At 45.2% G+C, this 25,800-nt stretch overlaps 1 protein-coding gene across 1 annotated transcript in view; it reads left to right on the forward strand.

The window, feature by feature from the left end:
* Positions 1–25,800, forward strand: part of GALNT16 (polypeptide N-acetylgalactosaminyltransferase 16) — a 106,718-nt gene that overhangs the window by 31,507 nt on the left and 49,411 nt on the right. The gene's annotated exons all lie outside the window — the stretch shown is intronic.

Here is a 25,800-nt window from a genome sequence, read left to right on the forward strand (position 1 = left end):
CTGATGCATCCTAGGGTTGCATTAGCTTTTTTCACAGCTGCATCACATTGGGGGCTCATAGTCCTCTTGTGATCGAGTACACCCAAGTCACTTTACTCCTTGGTCGCTTTGAACTGATAAGTCTCTAGCTTATAGCAAAAATTTTTGTTGTTAATCCATAAGTGCGTGACTTTGCACTTCATTCTTTTAAATTTCATTACATTTCTATTAATTCAGTTTAAGGTCCACCAGATCATCTTGTGTGATATTCCAGTTCTCCTTTGTATTGGAAATACCTCCCAGCTTTGTGTCATCTGCAAATTTTATTGGTACACTCCCACTTTTCATGCCAAGGTCATGAATGAAAATGTTAAATAAGATTGGTCCCAAGACTGATCCCTGAGGAACTCCATTAGTAACCTCCCTCAAGCCTTGCAGTTCACTTTTCTGTATGATCTGTTGTAGTCTCCCCTTTGACCAGTTCTTTATCCACTTTTCAATTCTCATATTAATCCCCATCTTCTCCAATTTAATAATTTCCCATGTGGAACTGTAGCATGTTTAAAGGCTGCTTGGTGGGAACTGTATAAAGTAGGTTAATGCTAGGATATAAAATTGCTATTACATTGCCTTCTCCATAGTGCACGGACTATGTCAGTTGAGGTCACCGCACTTTGGGAGTCTCAAATGCAGATGTTTTTTTATGAGCAGTCCATTGTGCTGTTCAAATACATTTCTGCTGAGGAAGATCTCTTGTTGCCTCTGCAGAGGCAAATGTGGTCTGAGCAAAGCACTGGGAGCCAGGAAAGTAGGGCTGGGGTTTTTAAAATGTAATTGCCTAGGTTTCTTTTAAAGAAAATACAAATGCTATCATGTGCCAGCTGGGTCATCAGCAAGCTTTGAGCCCTAGGGCTTCAGCACTGCAATACAAACCTCCACCACTTGCACTTAAGGACTGACTATGTTAGTTGGCAGCAGCAGCAACTATTATCCTCTGTGAGCAAGGCACGACGGTGGGGGCGGGAGAGGTAATGGATGCAGAAGTAGCGCCATTTTACAGAGCATACATAAATCAGGCCCTACGAGACCATTAACTTTCTGTCCTATCCTTTGGGTTAATCATTAGCTTCTGACTTTGAGAGCATATTGCTGGTATCTTTCTGCCTGTAACGGCGTGGCACGCACCTCTTGAGCACCCTTTCTGGTCAGCTCTGTCTGTGGTCTTTAGACAGTCCTGGCTGGGGGTGTCACAGTTAACTGTAGGCCCACTTCCCCAGTGGCTTATGGGGGGGACCTGGGCCTGCCCACTACTCCAGGTCCCAGCCCTAAGAAGGGCAGCCACACGCTGTCATGTCCCCTTAGCTAAACTGCCTTCAATACCCTGGACCACTTCCTCCAAAGCCCCAACCTTCGCCAAAGCTTCACCCTTACCTCAGGGCTCATCTAAGTTCAGGCCCAGCAGCCAGCCAGGAGCTTTTCCAGTATTGAGCTATCTATGGTGCTGCAGTCCCCTTTGGCCAGCCAGGAGCACTATATATACTTTTCTGGCTCCAGCAAAGAACTGACTGTCTCTGGCTCTGAAGCTCCTTTTTATATGGCCTTTCTGGATCCTGGTTGGCTGCTTCCCCTGCAGCCACTCTAAGCTGCTTGGAAGACTCCTGTACTGCTCCTTTCCTGGGATGGGTGTGACAGGACCCTGAGGCCTCCAGAAAGGGCCCCTGAGCCTAGTCCACCCTATCACACCCCTCCCTCTTCCAACAGGATTGGGGTACTAAATCTAGAGGGTAATCTCTTTTTTACCCTATCTTTTGTCCTGCTCTAGCAGGGTTTTCTCCCTCCCAGACCTTTGTCTGGAGGGCTAATAGTAATAGTTTCTGTGTCCCAATCTACCAGTGTCCTTTTCTCTCTTCACCTTGAGAGCTTGTCTTAATCAATACCCCTTTCATTCAGGACTCTCTCTCTCTCCACCAGACCTCTCTGTCCAGAAAGCCTCTGCCCAGTCTTTGCCCTGGTCTCTCCCATGTCTTTCTTACTTAGAGAACCTGTTCATGGTCTCTTGACACACTTTCTTCTCCAGGATTTCAGGGTCTCTGTAAGACTGGCTTCTGTCAGTATCTCATAATCAAACTGTGTGGAGTAAACACTATTTTTTCATCCTCAGTGAACTGGAGATCTTCTGTGATCTTGAACTTGATACTGCAGTTCCCTTTCTGCTGCCTCCAGTCCTTTAAGAGGGAGCTCAAAAAGCCAGCCTATGCTAGTCCCTTCCCTATCCTAAGGTTCTGTTCTCTATCCCGACCCTTCTCTTCCACCTCTGTCTGCTGGGGCAATTCTGTCTGGGCCTCCATGCTTGTTAGCACACTGGGTCTTTTAAACTGAATTCTCACGGTACCCTGCTGCACCCGGGGTTCCGTCTAGGTTCCTATAGTACCCTGCTGGGCTCAGGTCTCTGTCTGGGTCTCTATGGTATCCTGCTGGGCCCTCTGAGTCTTCTCCCTCTGGGCCAATGCTTACTGCAAAGCCAAGCATTGTTTCTTCTGCCCTTTGGCTTTCCACCTATACCCGGAACAACTCCTGCTCAACCCAGACCTTCTGGTTAATAACTTTCCCTTGGGAGATGTTGGCCTTATCCAACTCTTGTTGGCACTTCCTTAGCAGATCCCTCATGTCTTGGACATTCTGGTCTTGCTTCTGGGTTCTTTTCTGGGGTCTCCTTACCCTGGCTCCCAGCCCCTCTACTTTCTTTCCTAGCTGGGCCTGCACCCTTTAAGTCCTGAGTCGTCCTGTCTTTCCTGCATGAGGGCTGAGTAGTCCACCTAACCTCTTCCCAAGATTACAGGCCACGGCAGGTTCTTGACCATGCCAACATGGAATCGAGCTTTCCGGCCCTGTCCCTCCAGCTCAACTTCTGCCGTGGGATAAACGCGAGTCTCCCTATGTATACAGGACACAGGTACTGGGAAGTGTTGGCCCAGGCCAGTTGCCCTCACCTGGTCTTCCTTCACCAAGGTGTACCCACACCCTGAGTCTACCAGACTCATAACTATGGTTCCTCCCAGCCTGACTGTCACTACCCATGGTGGGGCCACACTGATCTCTGGAGTAGACCCCCACCGATTGGTCCCACTATAACAACAGCTTAAGTAGTCATATTCCATTACTGGGCAGTTCCTTTTAATATGCCTGGACTGGCCCCACCTGTAGCAGACTACTAGCTCCTTCCTACTAGTATCTCCCATAGGCTGCAAGGGTCCCCGAACCTCTTGCTGTTGTGGTGTGCTCCCTGAGTCTAGAAGCCTTGGGGCTTTTCCCCCTTGCGAGCTTCCCTGGGCCACTTCTTGGTGAACCTCTCTCAATTTATCAGTCAGTCTGGACCACTCCTTGCCTTTGGCCTCAAAGTAGGCCTCAGCTCACTTGACTGCTTCCCCCACTGAGGCCGTCTGGAAATGCCTCACCCAGCTCTGCGCCCCCCCCTGGTAGGACCTCCAGGAATTGGTCTAGAACTACCTGAGCTAGGAGCATCTCCACCAAGCTGGTCTCTGGACAAAGCCAGTGCATCACCCGGTCCCATAGCGTCTGCTCCATTACCCGTAGTTGTGCCCCTCGTGAGAATGATTCTGTATGGAACTTGTGCCTATCGGTTTCCAATGTCCGCTCTAGCCAATTCAAGATGGCTGGCTTCACCACAGGGTAGGAACTCACCTGTTCATTGCTTACCGCCTAGTAAGCCACCTGTGCCTCACTTGCAAGAATGGTGTTAGGTGCACCACCCAAGTTGGCTCTTTCCAGTCTTTGCCTTTGCTACCTGCTCAAAAGTCTGGAGGAAGACCTCAGGGTCATCTTCTGGTCTGAGCTTTGCCAAGCTCAGAGCCAACCAACCACCAGTTCTGTCACCAACTGAGTTCTCAGGTGTTGTTTCCTTGCTCCCCTGGTCCCTGCCACCATTGCTGCGCTGCAGAATGGGTCCCTTATTACCTCTGCAGGTTCTCCATTAATTGCAACAGCAAGGCCTGGTCACTGTCATCTTCTGTGCTGCATAGCAGCCCCCTGCTGTGGCTGGCCTGACACCAACAGGTGGATCACCTCTTCCATGGACATGCCCCTTGTTGATCAGGGATTGGTCTGAAGGATCCCCACTTCTGGTACCAAATGACCATCATGGCACCCACCTCTCATGTGGGTGTGTCTGAGATCTTCAGACAGTCCTGGCTCTGGTTTCAAGTCATACTTCCAGGGTTTCCTCCCTGGAGACCATGGTTTCACTATCTCTGGTCTGTCCTGGTCCCAGCTCTCCAGCTGGGCCTCTTAGCAGTTCTGTTCCCCTTCTAGGGATGTATCACAGTTCAACCGTTGTCCCACTTCCCCAATGGTCTATGGGGGGAGGGTGGGGCTCTGGACTCACCTACTACTCCAGGTCCCAGCCCAGGGACCTTAAGAATAGCAGCCACATGCCGCTGTGTCCCTTTAGCTAAACCGCCTTCAATTCCCTGGGTCACTTCCCCATGACCCCAGCCTCCGCCAAAGCTTCATCCTTACCTCAGGGCTCATCTAAGTTCAGGCTCAGCAGCCAGCCAGGCATTCTTTCTCACTCCCTGTCAATGGTACTGCAGAGTTTCCTTTGGCCAGCCAGGAGCACCATCTAGACTCCTGTGGCTCCAGCAAGGAACTGACTGTCTCTGGCTCTGCAGCTCCTTTTTATATGGCCTTTCTGGACCCTGGTTGGCTGCTTCCCTTACAGCAACTCTAGGCTGCTTGGAGGACTCCTGTATTGCTCTTTTCCTGGGATGGGTGTGGCAGGACCTGAGGCCTAGTCCATCCCATCACTCTGTCCCATTTAAGTGAGGGGTGCTTTGGGAAAGGGGTGGGTTTTGCAGAGTGCATTGAATATGGCAAGGGTTTGGCTCTTTCTGATCTCTTTTAGAGGGGGACTTGTAGAGCCTTGTTTCAACTGTTGAGGCAGCTCTACTCTTGGGTCCCTGACATCTAAACCTGATCTCTGTGAGCTGCAATATGCTAGATAGATATCTGTAGCTTACATGCCCATTCCAGAGGAAGAGCCCTGCCTTGAGATAGCATAGCTCTGTCCCACTAGGCGCTTTGTAGATCATTAACTGCTAGAGCAACTTTAAGGTTCTGGTATTGAAGAGCCAGCACAGGCTGTGGAGCCCCATGTTACGCGCTGAGATGAGTGACTTGCAATAGCGCAGTGGGGAGGTGATGGACATGTGAACCGCAATAGTCTGATACTAGTCAGAGTGGAAGAGGTGGAGTTCTCTTGCTAATTGTAGATGGGAGAAGTGCTTCTAATGAACAGGTTCAGCATGACCCCACGGTTGTGCTTCACCTTGACTACCAGTGGGCATGTACCCTCTGAGAGTGAAGTAGTGACGTTTGCCATCTCCTCAAAGCATTCCTCTCTTCCATGTAATATCACTTCATGCTTTCCCAGATTTAGCACCAGCCAGGTCTTCTTTATCCAGGTGTCAGTTTCCTTCATGCACTGGCATAGCTCTGGCTGCACTGTATGAAAATCTATATAACCCCCAGCCCAGGTGCTTATCGCTATGGTAACTAAGCACCTAAAAGAGAAAACCGAGCTCTGCGTCATCTGCAGACTGCTAGTTTTGCAGCCCATGTCCTAGCAGCTGCACAGAGATGTTAAATAATATCAGTGACAGGACTGAGTGTGGGAGGAGGAGCAGCTGGCCATCACGATTCTTTGGGGTCTCTCTGAAGCAATGAGCATCGCCAGTTTAACCATTTCCATCAACTCCTAGAAAATATTGTAGGTGGGTCAATAGCATCTCCTGACTGATGGTATCAAAAACAGCTGAAATATCAAGCAATGTTTTTTCCTTTTGTCAATCACCATGGAGAGACCTTATGTTAGAACTACCAATATCCTTTCAGTACTCTACTTAGGCCTGGAGCCAGACCAGGAAGGGTCTTAAGATATTAATAAAGGTTTGCTACCACCTTCTCAGTAATCATGCCCAGGAGATTGAATTCTAATGAACAAGATTGCTAGGGCTGAGAAATTGTGGGTGGGTGGGCGGGAAGGTAGGTAGGGGACTTTGGGTTATTGTGTTGATGTTTTAATAGAACATACTATCACATTTGAAAAGGTAGTTGGTAGAATGCCTACCTAGAGGGAGGCATGGCTGATCTTTGTCAGCGTTTGCCAAGACATCCCTGTCATGTGGGCTGGCTTGAGTGGGGGGAGGGGCATTTATTGTGTGACATCCGTATGTCAAAATCATGATAATTCGTGTGAGATATACCGTCAGGTACTGTTAGAAGGGATATATTGTGCTGAGTAAGATAATGCTCATGTTCACGTATTATATGTGAAATGGAAGTTATGAATATATTTTATATTTCTGTATGTCAATTTGGGCTGGCTGGGACACACCCCAGACAGAGAGGCGGCAGAACAATAGCCTGCTTGATGGCCCATTAAGACACTCACGGATGCAAGGGGCCCAGGAAGAAACTAAAGGCATACCTGAAGAGTCACCAGGATTGGCCCATGTGACTCTGGACTCCATTTTAGTTCCTGTAAGTTTCCACAGTCTGCATGGCCAGGGATAGAGGGTATATAAGATCAAACCCCAGAAACCATTTTGTCTATGTTCCTGTCCAGCTGCAGACACACACTTACCTCTGAATCAATTCATTTTGCAACTGAACCGAAGGACTTAGACCCATCCAGGTACTGGATGTGTACCAGAGGGAACTATACAAACCTGCAACTCCACATTTCTTCCAGAAACCTGATGTATATGGACTTTTAATCATTTGTATGTATGTGATTGCTCTAATCCTTTAACATTTCTCTCATGGTTTATTTCTTTCTTTTTACAATAAACCTTTAGTTTTAGTTACTAAAGGATTGGCTGGCAGCATGGTATTTTAGGTAAGATCCAAACTTATATTGGACTGGTACTGTGGCTGACCCCTTGGGGTCAGAGGGAACCTTTTTTAGTAAAGAGCATAGGGTTTAAATAACTGGTCTCTTTACTGGACCTAGTGCTGATTTGGGACCCAGGAACTGTCATGTAGTAAAGTGGGAGTTTGTGGGCATTGTGGGCAAAGTGGGCATTTGTGGATTGGCTTCTTGATAACCAGTGTAGGGGAATCAGAAGCAGTTTGTGGCTGGTTGGGAAGCCGGGCTTCAGTGTCACCCACCAGCGCTGGGAGAATCTGCTCTCCTTTTGCAGCCTGCCCTGATCTTGGCGTTCTCAGGTGGCTATCCCCTGCTGGCTTTGATTAGCCAGGGAAGGCATGAGTACTGTTTGCATTGCCTGAGCACTTCAATCAGTGGGACTGTGCCAAATTCCAACAAGGTGGGCAGTGTGAGTTCTCTGGTGTGTTTTTTGCAGAGACTGTCACTGAGTGACAGTGGTTGGTTGGGGAATTTTTGTTTTTTACTTGTCAATGAAATGGGAGAAAAGCTCCCAGCAGCAGGTGGTGATGAGGTCTGTGGGTGAGAGAAGGCAAGATATTCCAGAGTACTTCATATTATTTATTGGATCACTTCATTCATCACTGAAATTCAGGCACCTCTGGAGTGGAGTAGGGCAGTTGTCTTCAAGAGTCCATGACAACAGCCCATAACACTGTAGGAGAGGAAGTGAAGAATTCTACTTTGATGAAATCGCAGTGGTGTCTGGGAGGCAAAATGAAATTACTGAGGTTGGAATTGAGTTGGGGCACTTGACAACTACCCAAAAGGAGGGAGGCTGCCATGAAAAAGGCTGGCGTTGCAAAAAAGGAAAGAACTAGTGATTGTTAACACAGTTGGTGCCATTTTCAAATGCTATCCAGTGAAAGGATTTATGTTTCTCTGAAGCATTTCCTCTTGGAAAGATTCTGACAGGAGCACAACTCTATGTAAATGACGCGCTCCTTCCTTTGAGTTCAAAGGCTTCTCTGGCCTGATAGATCTGGGACTTTCTCCAGGGACCCAGTGGCAGGATGATTCTTCCTCACTACAACTTCTGGCATCTAAATAAATTGAAGATTCCCAGTCCGATGTCACTCAGGGATTTGATTTGGATACGTTGCCTCTCCATAGCTTTCTGTTGTATTTTGCAGGAGATGAGAAGAATCCATGATAGGAGAACTCTATGGGGAATACAGTCTCATGGAGCAGGGAACATGTTGGCATGTAATTGCATGTGATCACATAACTAAGCGCTTATAATCCATGGACATAAGGGGACTGAATTAAAGTTGTGTGAAGGGCACTCATTCTGGCCTTTCCTTACTTCTAAGTGCTCGACTGTGCAACCTAAATAACTTTGGGGGTTGTATGTAATTATACATTGACTGACAAGACTTCAGCACTGGGCTCCGTTCTCATCCAGATCTTTTTATGGAATGTGTTAGGATCCACAGGTCTCAAACCTGGGTTTGTGAGAGGAGCCTGGGAGGCAGCACCCTCTAATCCTCTATCCAGCAGCTCAAGGGTAGCTGTTGGGATTAGGATCTATGAAGCCCCACCCTTACGCTCTGATTGGGAGAGCGCCAAGGCTCCTGATTAGGTTGCAGCCCCTATTTAATCCAGAGAAGGAAACAAGAAGTTCTTGGTACAAGTGGATTTCACCTTGCCATGGACTGTTGGTCTGATGTTTGCCTGTTCCTGCCTTCTGATCCTGACCTCCTGGTATGCTGTCTCAGCCTGACTCTTGGTAACTGCCTCTTGGTTTTTGTCCTCTGGTTCCTTTGCCTGAACCTGCCATCCTGGTGTCCTGGCTTGGCCTGATTCTGGGTAACTGACTCTTGATTGCTGTCCTCCAGTTTATCTCTTGGTTCTGATCTCCTGGCATTCTAACCCGACCTGATTCCAGGTCATTAGTTCCTGGATCCTGGACCCTTGGCTTGTGCCTGGTGCTAACTCTTAGGTCAGGCTACCTATGCCCTGGCCTTGACAGTATCACATGAAATTCACCCGCCCCATTGAAAATGTAATCCTGAATGCTGCATTCCAACAGGAGCTAAGTATACCTCTCCTTATTGGCGTGTGATATATGGTGAAACCCATATTGCATTGTTTGGGCCTCTGGTTGTTGCTTATCCAGAAGGATCTCAGAACATTTACTAACTATTGGCTGGATCCTGAGAGGTGCAGTATAGTAAATAGGCATTGGAGGCATGCCATATCTTTCAGGATCAGGCTCAAAATATACAAGAATTATTCTGGCAGCTATTTTAATGTTATGCTAATGTGGTACAGTAACAGTTTGTTTTGTTTTAGTTCTTTCTTAAGAAAGTCCCTTAGGGCACAATCTTGTCCATTGACGTCAGTGGGAGTTTTGCCACTGAGCCAGGATTTCATCCTTAATCTGCAATGTATTTAGATTTTACATTGTATTCATGTGAGTAAAAACAATGTTTGTGTTTTTTGCCTCATTTACCAACTCATTCTGAGGAGCTGGAACAAAAGAATCTGATGAGCCAAATTCATCCTAGATACAACCCCACAGAATTCTGTGGAGTTCTATCAGAGATGAATTTTTCATTTCCTCCTTGGGATTTTGGAGGATTCATGAAGGCTCAAGCAGTATTCAGGCTTTAAACCACTGGTCTGACCCTCTCAACACCAGTCACTTTCGAGAGCTGGTCAATCTCCTCAGTGAAATAAATAAGAGTATTTTTAAAAATATTCTGACAAACTCACCAAAGAAGGAAAAAACCAGCTCATCAGCAGAATTGGCTGGATAATGCAGCCCCCTCTCCTTCCCCCCCCTCCCCCCCAACTCCCTTCTAGGGAGATAAGAATTTGGAGTTGCAGCCTCAAATAACTGGAATAAGTTACCCGTCTTGAAACAGGCTTTCATATTTGATTTTAAGAAATGAATAATCTTTTATTTGAAGAAGCCACTGCAGAGTGAAATGAATGGAAACTGCCACTGCTTAGTGGTGATGTCTGCTGTGTTAGATTGTGGGTCCAGCATGAAATAGTATGGTGACAGGCATATAAGAAATGCCGCTAGCTTATAGTGTTTGTATTGTACTGAAGAAGGCTGCAGTAAAACAGTGTAGTTATTGTCATCCTGGGACCCTTATGAAAATGTGATTTGTCCAGGAATTCATTAGCTATAGTAGTGAGCAAAATTTTAAGTCTATTTCCTTTGATGTTAAAAATTAAGGGCTCACATACTTAGTGTGACCAAAGCCTCACTGACAGCTAGCCAGGAGTGCAAGGGCTGCCTGCATCTACAGTACTGCAGATCCCAAGCTTTCAATCATCATGAATCAGGCCCTGTCAGGGGGCTGGTTGAGTGCACTGGGCCGACAGAGCCACTTAACAGTGATGCTCCGGGATATAATGCCTAACAGTGATAGTCCATGGGCCGCTTTGTCTAGCGGCCGTATCACTGGGATAGTGTCACCCACTGGTGAGGGAGGGGAACCTGGGCCCCTTCTACTCCAATGGGTTCTGACCTAGGGCCCTTCAAAACAGCGGACTCTGACATAGGGTTCAAGTCCCGATGCCTCCAAGCACATTCCCTGGATCACTTCCTACCCTTGTTCTAATCCCTCTGGCGTTGTGTCAGGGTTGGATGTGGGGTCCCTCTTGTGTTCCATCTGAGTCGTCCCCGGAGTCTCCTCCGCTTGCAACAGTGAGTAGTTCTCATGGTCAACTGGCTTCCCCCAGTGCAACTAGGAGCTCAACCATAGCAGCTGGGAGTCCTGGAGGCTTCCTAGCAGGAGGCTGCTGCATGTAACTGCTTTCCTCCTCAGTCTACCCAGACTGAGCTGAGCTACTCCCTTTTGAATGCTCCCTCCACCGGGAGCATGCCCAGCAGGGGTGAAGGGGCATGGTCTCTTGGGCCCAGAGCAGTTCATTAACGCTTGCTTCTCTCTGTCACAGGACACCAATCCATTGGCTTCAAAATAATGAGATTTCTAAAATAATAAATTTGGGATCTTTATATTTGCCTTCTGTTTTTTGAAACATTTAGCTTTCACCTTTTCCAGCTTTCCTCTGCATCCAGGAGGGCTAGAAACTTATTTTTTTAAATGAAAGTTGTGATTCTCACATAATCACGTGACTCCAGAACCTGAGATTTTAAGAAAAATACAAAATATTGCAAGACTTGCAGTTAAAATTGCAAGAGGTGACAACACTGTGACTTGTGTATACTTAAGTAGATTACAGCTCTTCTTGTGTTGAATGGAGATAGATAGATTAATAGATTTTTAAGGCTAAAAGAGGCCATTATGATCAACTAGTCTGACCTCTACATACCACTGGCTACAGAATTCCACCAGTGGCAGCTTCTTAGCGTGTTCTTAGCATGCAATGTCCCCTCTTGAGTTGAGAGGATTGTAAAAATCAACGAGCCATATTTTGTACACATCAAACCTATCTCAGAACTCTGCCAAATTCTTTCCTTTGCTGTTAACACCAGCTCAATAGTTCTACCCAGACGACTGGGTTTGGGAAAGTACCAAACTCTTTCTTAGTCAACAGTGATTAAAATGCAGAGCAGGAATGCAGTTATAGGCCTTTGCCACACCAGATTTCAGTCGCATTATTAACAGAGGCCTGAGTAGCGTAACACAGGGGGTTTTCATCTTTGACAAGCATATATGAGCCCATTGCACTGCTTCTTATTGGTATGCACCATCCTTGATTAAATTTGCAATGGGGTTGGGTGAATTTAATGCCATTGCAAATGGAGATCTAGGCAGGTGCAGAGCACAGCACTGAGGGTCTTGTCAGTTCAAATTGATTGCCTGGAATTGAAGCAGCACAGTAAGTGAAAAATTCAATCAATTCAATTGAATTTCATTTGGCTTCTAAACAAAATGCCAACAGTCTGATATTCTTAAATCTTTGCTGACAAATGGAGAATGAGCTTTTCACCAGTGGAAAAATATGCTGCATATTACAAATCTAAATGCATGTAAGATAATGCATGTCAGAGCACGTAAGAAATGCCTTGCACCAGAGTGTTCATTGTGTAATAAAACCATGGCTGCATATGCTCAGTTATCATGGTCATCAGGGTAAACAGCATCTATGCAACACTGGGGATGGAACCCAGGGTTTTTGCCTCCCAGAATGCAGGCATTTACCACTTTAACTCAAGGATAGCCGATGGCTTGTCTTCACTAGAAAAGCAGATTGTGTTAGAACACAAATTTGAGGAGTTGTGTTAACTAACATGATGTTAAACACAAGTGTTTTTTCAGTACAGACCAGGACAAGTTGGGTTTACTATTGTCAGCTGCTTGTGAGTAAACCTGTGGTGCACGCAGGCTTGACCCAGGGACAGCTGGTATGATGTGAAAGATCCCCTGGCCCTGTCTACGCTTACTGCCAAAGTTGTGTTTAACATCATGTTAGCTAACATGACTTCTCCAGGTCATGTCCTAACATGACTTAATTTTCTAGTGAAGACCATCCCTTTGCTGGCAGTAATGGTAGATTGGCCTTTGGGCCAGCATCTATCTTTCATCTCTCTCACTGAGCCAGGGCATTACAGTGGCTCTGGGAAGTTGGTTGCCACTGTACACCATGCTCAGGGTATGTCATATTGCATCTTGCACGGAGGGGTCAGAGTGGTGGGCCATACCCAGTATTTCTCCAGTGACTCTAGCAGTTAATTAAAAGGGGCGGGGAAGTAGTTTCTTATGATTTTGAATGTAATCTGATTCTGCTCTCCATGACTGAATTTACAAGACCTTCAGACAGAAACAAAGCAGTAACGGCCAAATTGTGGTCCCACTAAAATCCATGGCAAAGCCCCTTGATTTCAATGGGAGCAGGCCTGTCCCTAAGGGTATGTCCACACTGCAGTCATGGGTGTGTAACTGCAGTATGTGTAGACATCCACGAGCTAGCTTTAATCTAGCCAGAGCCTAGCCCGTGTGCCGATAGCTGTGAAACCGCGGTATCACAGTTTTCGGTGTGCAGCTGGACAAGCCCTCCTGGAACCTTCTGTAGTTTCTTGAGCAGCTTGCCCGCTTTGATTTGAAGTGCATGCTGCCCTAGCTTTGATTTGTGAGCTAGCGAGATGAAAGCTAGTTTAGATACGCCTACATCATGTAATGCAATTACATGCTCCTTCCCAACTGCAAGGCAGACATATCCTCAGAGAGACATGAGTTGCCTACTGTCTCTCCCTGCCAAGCACCGGCACATATCTCTGAGAGCTGTGAACCATGTTGTGAATTCTTGCAGCGTTACTGTGAGTCTCTGCATATTGGGTGCTTTTCTTAAAGCCCCGGCTGCTGGAGACAAGTAATCAGGGGAAAATCTCAGCTTATTTTCCTAACATGAAAGTTTCTAGTCCTCACAGTTGCAGAGAAAAGCTTCAGAATGTGCCTCCAGTGACCCTTAAAGGCATAGAAGGCATAGAAAGTAAGACAGAAAGAAAACTCCAAACTTATTAATTTTAAATCTCATTTTTGAACACTTGGGGTTGGCCTGACCTGTTCACCCAACTCGTGTTAACTTAACCTAACGGTCTCTATGGTTAATTATTTCACTGCTGATTACTTTAGCATAAAGTATCCAGCTACTTTGGGACTGTAGACAGACATTTAGCAGAAAACAAAACAATTGTATTTTTCAATTCCTCCTTGGGATTCACAGCCTAGGAGACCTTTTCAGCAAGCTTCTGTGGATCTGTTGTATGGCAAATGCTTTTGCGCTATTTTTTTCTGAATTAAAATTAAATCATAAAATATCTTTAAAACATGAACATTCTTCCATATCTGGTGTTTTACTGTACATTCACCGCAGTCCTAGGACAACATGATCTGGCTACTAACTTCTAGCTAGTGCATTTGCAGTGTTATAGGTATGTTATACTCCCTAACTTGGCCTATTTTATGCATTTGAATTTCCATGAAAGAAACCAGAAGCTACTAAATTTTGTCTCTCTTCTTGACTCTAGGGTTATAAAAATGCATGCAAAACCTACTCTGATTCAGTGACTGAGGCCAGGTTTAAACTACAAACTTACATTAGTATAACTATGGTGCTCGGGGATGTGAAAAACCACACCCCGGAGCGACGCAGTTATGCCAACCTAAGCCTCACTGTAGACAGCACTATGGTGATAGGAGGCTTCTCTTATCGATATACCTACCGCTTTTCACAGAAGTGGCTTAACGGTGATGATGGGAGAAGCTTCCTGTCGGCATAGTAGCATCTTCATTGAAGCACATTACAGTGGCACAGCTGCGCTGGTGCAGCATTTTCATTGTAGACCTACCCAGAGGTGTGCTTATTTCCCTCTAGGGCAGAGGTTCTCAAACTGGGGCAGGCCCCCCTGGGAGGGGGCACAGAATGTATTCTGGGAGGGTGTGAGAAGCTTTAGGAAAAGAAACTTGCTGTGCACATTTTATCCACAGCAATGAATAACTAGCAAATCTGAGACAGATCAGGTCCTCAGAGGGCGCTGTGCATTTGACTCTAGATGGTGCTATACGTTTTGACGGATTTCTGTGAAGCTTGCATAGCATTACACAAAGTCCTTGCCATCTGTACGTTAATCTGTTTGCTACAACATGGTATGCACATGTGTAAGCACGGACCACAATTGCAGTTTCGCTTTTGCTCTTTTTACAATGGATCGTTGGCCCATTTGTGCAACAGAACAAAACCCAACTCAAGTGAAAAACAAAGAAGTTGGAACTGATTTAAGTTAAGCATTGCCATGTCATATATCAGTATATGTAGTTGTGTGGCGGAAGTGGGAGGGACATAAACTACTACAGACACAAAGAAGGGAGGGCGCGATCAAATACGTTTGATAACCAGTGCTCTAGGGGGCTGTTTGATTTTCTCTTTCTGTTCTCCTGCTACACCCATGTCTCGTCAGTCACTCACTCAGACTGACTTTCTTCCTTGGTGGCTGGAAGAACAGAAGTTAACCTGAATGATCCTACAGCCTGACAGGTCTCAAGTAGCTTCTACCTTGTCTGTGAATTCATACCTCTGGGGGCAGCTGTCATTCTAGACAGTCATGATTCAAGCCATTTGAGTTCAAAGGGACTAGATTAGTAAAACTGCATGGGTGTTACATACTTATGCTGTGTCTATGCAGGCAGAGTGGGTGGATGTGGACATGCATCTTACATGACTGATATTATTTATTGTTGTGTGCAGTGTTGTTGTAGACGTGTTGGTCCCAGGATATAAGAGAGACAAGGCGAGTGAGGTAATATAGTTTACTGGACCAACATCTGTTGGTGAAACAGAAGAGCTCTGTGTAAGCTTGAAAGCTTGTCTCTTTCACCAACAGAAGTTGATCCAATAAAAGATATTACCTCCCCCACTTTTGTCTCTGATATTTTTAATAAAGTCCTAGCTCTCATTCATGTGAGTTGCCTTACTGACGTCAGGGGGACTACTGACATAGTCATGCAGTCTTCATTCAGGTCGCAATAGTGGACCAAATCCTAATGCCCCTTATTTAGCTTCTTACTCAGGTAAAACTCTGGCTTCAATGACTGCAAGATTTTGTTCATTTTTGTGTATTTTGAAATGGGGGCACCTATGTCTGGGTTGAGGAGCTCAGGTCGAGCATATGCGTGCTTAATAGCCATTTGAGTATCAAACATTTGGAAAACCTCTCTCCTTCTTACAAATAAGTAATAAGAAAGAACCTGAAAAACCATGTGGATGTCTCACATTTAAAAAACTGGATGCACATGCTGTGTGTGTATATAAAAAACATACAAGACTGATAGATTATCCTAGAAATAACTTCCTTAGCTATGGTGCCTTTTGCTCTGAAGGACCCAAAACCACTTTACAGATTATATATATATATATATATATATATATATATATATATATATATATATATATATATATATAAAACAGATAAACATTAAATAAAACATCTACATACCATAAAACACATCCTTACTTTGCAAGTTTTGGCAGCATAGTTAGATTTTGATAAAGGGCTGGGCATGTGATGCTTAACAGATGTCTGAACTCAGACAGTTTGCTGGCAGTTCCCGGCTAAAACCTGCATCTTTGAAGCTTGTACTCAGCTTGTTCCCACTGGGATCTCATTTTGATGGAGCTGGCAGGGGTCTTACCGAAAGTTTTGTTCCATGTCCAATGTGGATAGCTTAGTCCCTTAGTTCTTCCATGTGGCCAGATGTCATCAAGGAAATACACAGTCTGAGAGAGGAGTCCTCAGAAACGGGAGCAATTTCAGACAAAAACAAAAGAAAAACCCTGACACATTCTTCCTTTCCATGCTGTTACTCAGCATTTTTGAAGTCTTACCCCTGCTCTGTTGTTCAGTATCTTTCCAGGTTTCTGGTTTTTTCCCACTAGATAGTAAAATACATAATAAATAAATACATCCTTTAAACTGTAAGAAACTAACAGGAATGGCAACCTTTGTATAGGAGCAAGAATTTTTAGCAAAAACAAAAGTGCCCATCCCTCTCAGTATGATCAAAATTAAATAAATATATGTGAGCCATATTTGTGTGTGTGTATGTTAAATACACATGCACTTTTTATATAATTAAGTTAAAAACTCAAACACTGGAATATATACAACAACATGTGTCATAAGATGTCTGTGTGTATTGGAGATGGGTGCAAAGACTGAAATAGATCCTGGGCAGTCACTTAATCTCACCTGGGCCCTGAAGTTCTGAGCACTCTCATTTCCCACAGAAGACGTTTGTAGGTGAAGGCACTAAAATATCTTCCAATAAGTTCCAGCTCTTGCCCACCTCCCAGGCTGAAGTGGTGATTAAGCAGCTTAAGACAAGATAGCAATGGACGAAGTTGTTGTTTTAAATAGGTGAGCAACAGAGGAATGCATGTATGTTGTATTTTCATCTCCTGAATTGTTTTCTCAGGTTAAAAAGTCTGTATCGCTGAGCAGTAAAATATGGCATAGACAGTACAGGTTGTCCACTGCATGTAAGGCTCCCTTCTGATCTTATACCACCTCTGCTGGTGTAACTTACAAACTGAGGAACTGGAAGAGCAAGGTTGTACCAGGAAAATCAGATAATGGGAGGGTGGAAGGAGACAGAGGTGAGCCACCTCTGCTTTATTTTATTCCCCCTTCTGGCTCTTTGGTGTGCAAGCCAAACCATTCTTAGAAATGACTTGAGCAGGGTCTATAAGTATCTAGATGTGAAGAAGTTTTCTGATAGCAGAGGGCACTTTAATCAAGCAAATGTATAACAAGATCCAGTGGCTGGGAGCTGAAGCTACACAAATTCAAACTGGAAATAACAAATTTTTAACAATGAGGGACATTCACCATTGGAACAACTTCCCTAAGAATGTGGTAGATTCTCCATCACTTGAAGTCTTTAAATCAAGACTGGATGTTTTCCTAAAAGATAACTTCTAGTTGAGCTAGGACTTCTGGGCTGCATGCAGGAATCACTGGAGGTATGTGAAATTCTGTGATCTGTGTTATACAGGAAATCAGACTGGATGATCATGATGGTCCCTTCTGTCCTGAAAAATCTATGAAACTTGTGACTTCCTTGCACCCACCTATGGGCATGTACCACCGCACATACCACCTCTCAATTTGGTCCTGTATTTTTAGTCCTGTGCATGAGGCCTTGGACTTAAGGTTGAGTGTTAACTGCATTTCCTGGTTTTGAGTGCATGCTTTCTCCACCTGTCAATGCTGTATTGACCCGAGGAGTAAAATCCTGACTCCATTGAAGTCAATGGGAGTTTTGTCATTGACTTCAATGGCAGCCAGGATTTCACTCTAGACTTGTGTGTGTGTAATTTCCTTGAGTTGTTTTTATTTTATATATAAAAAAATCATGTAAAATGTCACTGTCTGGAGTGGCTCATGACCATGAGTGCCAGCCTCAGGACAGACTGTCAAGAAGCAATGCAGAGACCCCAAACCAATTGTATATTCTGTAATTAGATTTCACCAACCTAGTAGCAAATTTTAACTCCTGAAGCACACAGTCTTACTGTGGCATCAGAGACAGTCCCCTTGGACATTCCAGTCTATCTTACCAGCCATGCAAGCTGGACTTAGTGATTGATGGTTGCTTTACATCAAAAATCACAATAATATTCAGGGTATTCTCAGTACCAAAGGACCAGTCACTTACCCCAGGTCAATCTGCACCTTAGATCTCACAGCAATGATAATGGTTGTAGCCAGTCCTAAAGTAAATTATCTAAGGATTTATTAACTAAGAAAAGAAATGAGTGTTCTTTACAGGTTAAAGAAGGCAAACATATATACAGAAACGAGTTATAGTCTATAGTTCCAAAAGGTGACAGAGCTGTAACAATCTAGGGACTAGCTAGACTCTGGGATGCCTGAGCCACATCCCATATTTTTCTGTGCCGCATCCTCTGTGAAGTGGGCTGGGAGAGGGAATGGTGTAGGTGGCAGTATGACTTTGTGCCCGGCAGAATCCTCCAGCGACTGGCTCTGCCTGCTTTGCTGTATTCTCTGAGTATTGGTGCAAGCAGATAGGGGCACACACATAAAAGAGAGAAATGAAAAAGCATAAACACCCTCCCCCCAATGTGGCATGCTGGCCGTTTGCAAAAACCTAGTGCAAGTTTAAACAGTTTGCACCCTTCACAAACATTCTCTGCTCCCATTCCTGCTGTACCACGCAGACAATCATTTTCAAGAAACTGCTAGCAGGGAGCCTACAGCCTTAGTGGAACAGCTGGCTGTCCTCTTGGTCACCATAGCAACATCTGTCTAAGTGAGGTTGGCAGGTTCTCTAGTCTGAGGTAATTTATTAAATCAAATAGTTTGACACGGTTGCAGAGCCGGGGGATGTTTGGAAGGATTATTATTCCTGGTTTTGTTTGTCTGTATGTGTTCATTTGTGGGGGAAGGCTGTAAGGTAGGCCTGTTCCTTTCTTCCTGGGAAAGCGTGTTTACTGGGGCAGACGCACAGTGAATCCATTTCGTGTTCTCTGGTTCAGCAGACCTGCTTCAACCATGACAATGAGCTTCGGGGGGAAAAAAGCTTTCATTTGTTAACTTGGACAAATGCCGACCAGGAGGACGTGTAAGAATTCTGTGTCCTGTCAGAAATGCCCACTAGAATCAGGCTGGAACTGAAGTATTCAGGGTGGGGAGAGAGAAAGGGGCAAAGTGGCAATTAAAATGATGTACATTTAAAGTCTGAAATCTTACCAACTACCAGGACTATCTATATACAATTAGAAAACTGGGATTCCCTGATTTCCAGTTTTGTATGGAACTGTTAGTTTCTCTTTCTGTCCCCCCATCACTGGCACCACCAGAGGAGAGCGAGGTGCTGGATGAAGGGCAAGAAGTGACCCTGGTGCAGAGAGCAGTAACCGAAGAGGCTATGCTGCTGGAGCAGCTACCGCACATCGTGGGCATGGACTTGGAAGGCCTGTTTGGGGGTGACCCTGTGGAGCAGCCTATGACAAAACTGGCCTCAGAACCAGCACTGGAGCTGGAGTCGTAGTCTGGTCAGTTTCAGCCCCTCTGTTTGTTTGTTTTTATTAATGTATGGATGAGGGAGATTTCCAGTTTTCGGGCCTATTGAATTATTAATACAAATGGATTTTGGTGCACTTCTGTTTAGGGCGGGATCCGTGTCATACCCCTGACCCTGTTATCACTCTCCTTTCCCCACTGCCACGTGGGATTCAAAATGGACACCACAGAAAGATGAAATAATTATACAAGCTGTTATCATGACATTTGAACTATTTACTTGCAGACTGGTTTATGTATAGGTTGGTGTGCCTCAACTCACAGCCTCACGTACCTCTCCCATGCAATGCAGAGCACTGTATCAACCTGCCACACACTCACTATTCCCAGCTGCCTGTGAACTGAGTCCCCAAAAACCTGGCTGTAATGAGTCCACAGAAAACCAGAGTGTGTCTTTGGTCCATTGCTTGCTTTACTGTATGAGTTCAAACTGCAGCAGAGGATGTCAGCTTGTCTGTGTTAGGCGTCCCAACAGGTGGCAGCGAGTCAAGTGTCTGCTTGGACGCAGGGCGCTAACAAGGAAGCTGTACCGTGTCTCTGTGCTAATTCAGCATCTTGTTGACTTTGCCACGAATATTCACCCATTGCTGGCTGGTGACAGGAGTGAACTTCACAGAGTAGGAACTCCATATGGTTGGTTACAGTCTGGGGCAGGGCATACTTATTAGGACTGCCTCTGTAACTCACAAGCCCCCACCAGTCTGTGATTTGCTGTTCGGTCACTAGCCCCCAAAATATATAAAGCTGGTTGTCCTCTGCTGGTTCACACTTCTTCTTGGTGATGTTCTCCAGAGCTTGCCCTGCCTGATAGGATTGAACAACCATTGCTTGTAACTAGCCCACTCGTAAGTTACCCCTACAAAACTCCCTCTCCAAAAACCCTGGATATAGTGATAACTAGAATTGAGTCTTGTATGTGTGTCTTACCCTGGTGTCATGGTTATAAGTGCTGCTACAAAAGGACGGCTGAGAAGTGAATGGTGTTTTTGTGTGAATAAAATAGAATACAGCACCTTGATTTAAAAGTATCATCTTTTGATCTTGAACTAACGTAGCCCCTTTCATAAAGGGCCTTTCACCTCCACCCGGATAACATATGGCACCAGAAGCCTGGGTGTACGAACCACCTTACTGTGAGGAGAGAGGGAGAGAGAGCCCAGGGATGAGCTGATGGGAGACCTGCTAGATAGAACAAATCAGCGGATCTGGTCCAGCAGGCCCAGCTTGACTACCGAAAGGATAAGGATGCTCGCAGGGAAGAAAGAGACAGAGGCTGCACAGTATGAGGGAAGACTGATGGACAGATTGATGGAGCGTGACTGCCAGTTGAGGGAGAAAGACAGAGTGCAGCAGAAGGAGCTGTTCAAGTGCTTACTGCGGGTGATGGCTACCAGACAGCAGGTTTCAGTGCATCCAGTGTCTACTTCTCCAGCCCCATGGCCAAAGCCCCTCCACGCTACTGAGCCCTGCAGAGCATCCATCTTTTGGACAATTCAGTGGGTGGAGTGGGCCATGTCACAGGCAAAGAGTGGGTCATGGAACAGACAACTGCACCCTGTGCACTCATCCACTCCCATCCGGGTGTGCCCCCACACACAAAATATGCCAGAAAGGCCAAAAAATCATGGCCTTTTGACGGTGGTTAAACAAATTTTGTTACGCTATTGTGCTGCACGTAGAATGAGAGCTGGTCTGGTTGTTGCAGCACATCCATACCCATGTGAAATAAAATCTTGGATTTGTACAGAAGGCAACCATAAAAAGTCTCATTATATGTAATGGTGAACGTGATGCAAATGTGAATGAATGTCAGCACATACCCAATGTCAAAGTTTCATAATAAAAATGTACAAGCTGCCGTCACAATAATCCACACACTGTGAATGGCAGTGCATTGCCAGTATGGACAGAATGTGCAACAGGGAAGTGTTTCTGGAATTCATGGTTCACAATGCCTACACATGTACGAGCAATACCACACCTATAACCACCTGAAATACCACTTCATTCCCCCTCATCGATGGGACTTAGCATACCTGTTATGTAGGCATACACAGCATTCCTGATTTCCATTGCACGCCAGGATCTGGCCCCAGTCATGACAGGCATGCTGTCTGGCTGTGTGTACCAGTTCAGAAATCCAACAGTGTCCTGAGGTTCTCCCTGTTCTTCACAAACCATCTGTAGGGCACAACAAGTGGCAATAATGCAGACTGTTTGACAATGGCATCCACACGGGTTGGAAGTCAGTGCCAACAGGAATTTAACCTGTCAAATGCTCATTCCACCATCATCCTACAGCTACTGAGCATGTTGCTGACCTTCTTTTGCCTACTTTTCTGAACTCAGGGTATGGTTTCATGAGCCATGGCAACAAGGAGTAAGTGGGGTCCCCTAGAATAACTGTGGGAACAGTGACTCCATTTATAACAATGCCATTTGGAGGGAACAATGTCCCAGCCTCTCCAGGAAGGTAAAGTTCCTGCCTCTGGAACAGCCTGGCATCGTGCATCCCACACAAGGGTCCATGAATCTATCCCTGTGGTTGAGCAGGGCCTTCATAACGATTGAGTAGTACCCTTGTGGTTTATGTGCTCCTTGTGATAGGCAGACTAGGGGCACGAGTCCCATCAGTGGCCCCAGTGGAAAGCCTAGTCTCTCAAAGCCAGCATTTATTTCAGGAACGTTTGTAGTGCTCCCCCATCCCCTTTGTATAAATCACAGTCCTGATCACCTCACAAACCTCTGCCACAACAACCCCACAACTGATTTGCCAGCTTCAAACTGGTTAGCCACAGACTTGTAGCTTCCAGCTGGCGATAGCAGCTCGCCTCTGGATTGGCATAGCCTCCCTCGGCTGGGTGTCCTGACACTGGAGGATAAGGGCAGGCTGACCACAAACCTCCAGATACATCTGCTTCTTCATCCAAAAGTTCTGGACCTACTATTGATCATCCCAGTTTAGGTGACGATGTTATTCCCCCCAGTCTGTGCTGGTGACCCTCCTCCAGAAGCTCTGATCAATGTAGGGGGAATCTGCAACTAAAGCATAAGCAGCATCAGCTGTTTCACAACTGGCATGTCAGTATCCTCCTCCAAGAGGTGCCTCTGGGAGTTCAGACACTGCCGCTGAACTGTTCACCAGCGTGCCGCAGATGGCCTGCCTGTGTCCTGAAGTAGGACTGAGAGCATGAGGTGGAGCTCTTCTTCCAGCAAGGTGGAATCCAGGCTGGCTCTGGCTGCAGGGAGTGTGTGGGCACACAATGGCTCAGCCGGATGCGCTTGTTGTCTAACACCAACCAAAACTCTCCCAGTCAGCTCCTGCAGGATGGACAGACAAGTTCTCTGACAACTCACTGGGGAGAGCCTTCAGCAGAGGGCACTGGGAACCCTGGGATACAATAGTAAATGCCCACAGTTGTTGGAGTTCTGATTCAGGTCTGCATAGTGCATTATGGACATGCCAGCATGGTTGTGAGGCCTGAGTTTCCACTGCAGTGTGGATGCTTAAGTGCAGGCTTGGAAACACAAGTCCACAAACCCAAGCCCCACAGACTTGGACTGTGTGTACAGTGTTAGACATGTCTTCATTCTCCAGAGCTGACAATTACCAGCACTAAATTGACTTCAAAATGTTTATAATAAAAACAGAGTAGACAGAGAGCGTGTCCGTTTCAAAGCCGAGATAAGATCTGGGAAAGGGATACCTGACCCTTCCATTTTGTGCATACTCTGATCTAAGTGATAATGACTGGGTGAGCCTCAATAGGTACGGATGTGAAGGGCATATGAAATGATGTAAAATACTTTGCGAACAATATTTGAACCTCAGGGTTTTGGTTCAGTGTTCAGTTTAAGTTCTGGTGATGGACGAAGTCAGATATTATTATATTTCAGTGGGATCTGCTTCCATTCCTACTGAAGTTAGTGGGAGATGAGAACTCCTACTCATTTCCCTAGAAGTTTTGGTTGTACAAAGAATAAATGATTGGGATCTTAATGATATGTAGGAGATACTATGAAAAGATACCGAGTATGAAAAACAGGAAACAATTTTGGCTAAAAAACATTCCAAATGTTTTTATTTATACAACAGATTTAAAAGCTCTACATAAGCTCTACAGGAATTAGTTGTAGCCATTTATCCTTAAATTAAATGGCTCTGAAAGGGTTGTTACCTCTGCCAGAATCATGTGCAGTGTTCATGCATCTATAATGCTAGAGAATGAAGGCAGCTGTTACCCTTCCAGGGTTTGGAAGTGCAAAACTAACTACTGGAGGGACATTGAGTGATTGCAGAATATTTAAAGAGACATGGTCAAATGGCTTGGGCCTGGAATTTCAGCTGTGTTTTTGGGGAGTTTGTGAGTTTGAGCAAATCTAAACTGAATGGAAATTTAAAAAGCAAAAAGAAGTTTCAAAGTTTTTGTGACTAGTGAAAATTTCCTCTGTAGTGTTTGAAATCCAACAGCATGAGGTTAGTGCTTGAGAACCAGGACTATATACATCTCTCATATTTTTTTGAATCATACTAAGCTCTTGGAATCAATTATATCTTTTGGCACTGAGTTCCACCAGGTAACTATGCATTGTATTTTAAAGTGTTTCCTTTTATTGACAAGTGTGTGGCCTTTCAATTGTATTGAGCATTCCCTTGCTCTTGTAGTATAAGAGAGAGTAATCTGAGCCCTTGACTGACCTTCGCTGTAGCATTACTTGTTTTCTGCATCTTTATTTCCTCTTTCATTTATCTCCTTTCCAAATTAAAGGAAATAATCTTTTAAACTTCTCCTCAGCCCTGTAATAATTTTTGTTGCCCATCTCTGAAGAAAGTTTTCTGTTGTTGCTATATCTTTTTGGAGATTCGTTTGACAAAACTTACACCCTTAGCATGAATAATGGTGGTTTATATAATGACATTATAGTAGTTTTAGTATTCACTGTCTCTTTCTTCATATACCCTCATATGTTGCTTGCTGTTTTCCTACCGCTGCAAATCAAGTGCAGAGTTTCCTTGAACAGCCCACAGTGATGTTCAGGTCCTACTCTGAATGGTCACAGTCCATTTAGAATCCATCCGTCTGCATGAGTAATTCAACTTGTTCCTCCCAATGTTCATTACCTTGCACTTGTCCATAGTGAATTTCATTTGCCATCATGTTGCCCAATCATCTAACTCTTTTAGATCTCTCTGAAGTCTTGGGGTTGCCTCCATTTGGAAATGGCAGGAAATTTGGCACCCTAAATCTTGAGAATCCTCCATGATCTGCAGAGGCTTTAGGTCTCTGTATTGTTTCCCATCTCAACGTTCCACAATAGCTGTGCCACTAGGGACTCCTAGTTGCCCTGAGACACCCTCTAAAGGAGAGTCACATTGCAGAAGGAGAAACCTGATCAAGACTAACACTGAGGAAATCAGAATTAATGTACACAGGGGTTCCCAGTATCCATGGATCACCCACCTCTGTGAGGTTAGGAGAAGATGGGAATGATGCCATAGAATCCACCTTCTGTTTTTTCTCCCAGAGTCAGGATCCTATAGATCTCCATCGTTTCTTCACACAGAAGCAGAGAAGACTATTTGGCCGTTTATATCTAGCTGTGCATGGCATAGCCTGTGCCATCAGACTCTGCTGCTGTATATCATTTGTTCTGGTTTTTAAACTCCTAATGTTGCCCAGATACCAATGCTCCCTTTGTGTTTTTAAGCAAATATTTTAGCACTGCTCTCTTCAACCAAAACCTCTGTCTGCTCCAGTGTATTTCAATGGGGGCTGAAGCTGTGTCCTTGTCTTACCCACTCCCGGTGTCTCTATTCATAGTTGTCAAATGCAGTCATTACGCTCTGTTGGATGTGTAATTGTGTAATCTACATTCTTTGGAAAGCAAGCTAATTTAAAGGTGTAAAATGTATTAACACCAAAAAGCTTACAAACAGTTACGGTGGGAGGACAGAGGAAGCATGGCCCAGTGGTTAGGGCACTGGCCTGGGACTCAGGAAACAGGTTCAGTTGCCTGTTCTGCCATAGACTTCCTGTGTGACTGTGGGCAGGTCACTTAATCTCTCTGTGCCTCAGTTCATCATCTGTAAAATGGGGACAGTATCACTTCCCTGTGTCCCAGGGGGGGATGTTAAAGATTGTGAGAGCCCATACAGTAATGAGGGCCATATAAATACCTAAGATAGCTACATATGCAGAGGAGGTGAAATCTGTACCTGTCCCATGAACAGAGAGAGGAATTCAGGTTCCAGGGCTGTCATTCTGGCACCTGAAACCCAGCATTACATTCACTCCCTGTGAATGTGGGAGCCATTATTGACGACAGGTTT

This window comes from Emydura macquarii, unplaced genomic scaffold (assembly GCF_026122565.2).
Source record: "Emydura macquarii macquarii isolate MOO-44397 ecotype Brisbane River unplaced genomic scaffold, CSIRO-AGI_Emac_v2 contig_1876, whole genome shotgun sequence".
Classification (NCBI taxonomy): domain Eukaryota; kingdom Metazoa; phylum Chordata; order Testudines; family Chelidae; genus Emydura; species Emydura macquarii.